Raw genomic sequence first — 1097 nt, forward strand, 5'->3', positions numbered from 1 at the left:
ACCCTAAGCCCTCTCCCCCCACCATCCACCTCCTACTATCTAGCTCCCTCTTCCACTATAATCCTCTACCATAGTAGCCTTCTGAACCTCTTCCTCCTCTAGAGGTGGAAAAGTGGCTTAGCATTATTATAGTACCCTATAGCACCTATCTAAGGTATATAAGGTAGATAGGCTAACCTAAAATAAATAACGTACTAAATCTACTAGCTGCACTAACCTAAAGTAGATACTATACTAAATTCTCTCCTTCTACCCTTACTATTACCCCACGACGCCATAGATGAGAGAGGGTAAGAATAGTAGGTAATATGAGTATATATATCTATATTATAGCCATACCCTATAATACTTTAAGCTACTAGATCCTTCTATATTATCCTACCTTCTTCACTCCCCTACCTTAGTAGGGGAGCGGAAGCGCGGGAGCGAGAGTAGGGAAGTAAAATAGTAGAAATGGATAGGGAGTAGATGTAAGATCTAGCTATAGGTAATAGTATTTACTTTACGCTAGGATTAATAGTGAAAGGATAACTTAATAGTATTAAGTAAATAATACTTAACTTCCCTAAAACCGGTGTTGTTATAAGGGGTTTCCACGTACCTAACCATAGGTTTAGACCTTGTGGGTATTTAGTAATTTAAGTGTAAGGGATGGTGGTACCAAAGAGGTTAGGTGAATATCCTATACCATACGATAGTACGATGCAATAAATATTAAGAGAAGGCTAATATTAGAGGTATGGGGTGAATAGTATAGCCTTAACTTTAATAGTAGAGAGATAGTAGCATTTAGGTATAGAATAGACGAATTACTAATGGGCTCTACCCGCCAGCTCCTAGTGCTATATAGTCTAAGTCACATAACCTTAGAGTCAGCCGCCTAGTCTATAGTAGGGGAGGTCTAACATTATCCCCCTTAAAAGGATACTTTTATCCTAAGAGTGGATTCTCTATAAGTAATAGTACCGTAGATAGTACTAGTATTTAATATAGGCGTTATTCGTGTCATGTATTGGTAGGTTTGGCTAATTTATGCCATCTTGCGCCGAGTTATCCTAATTAAGTTAGGTGAGTTCTTAAGAGCCCTACTCTAGAGG

Source organism: Paraphaeosphaeria sporulosa, assembly GCF_001642045.1.
Source record: "Paraphaeosphaeria sporulosa strain AP3s5-JAC2a unplaced genomic scaffold CC84scaffold_3, whole genome shotgun sequence".
In the NCBI taxonomy this organism is placed as follows: Eukaryota; Fungi; Ascomycota; class Dothideomycetes; order Pleosporales; family Didymosphaeriaceae; genus Paraphaeosphaeria; species Paraphaeosphaeria sporulosa.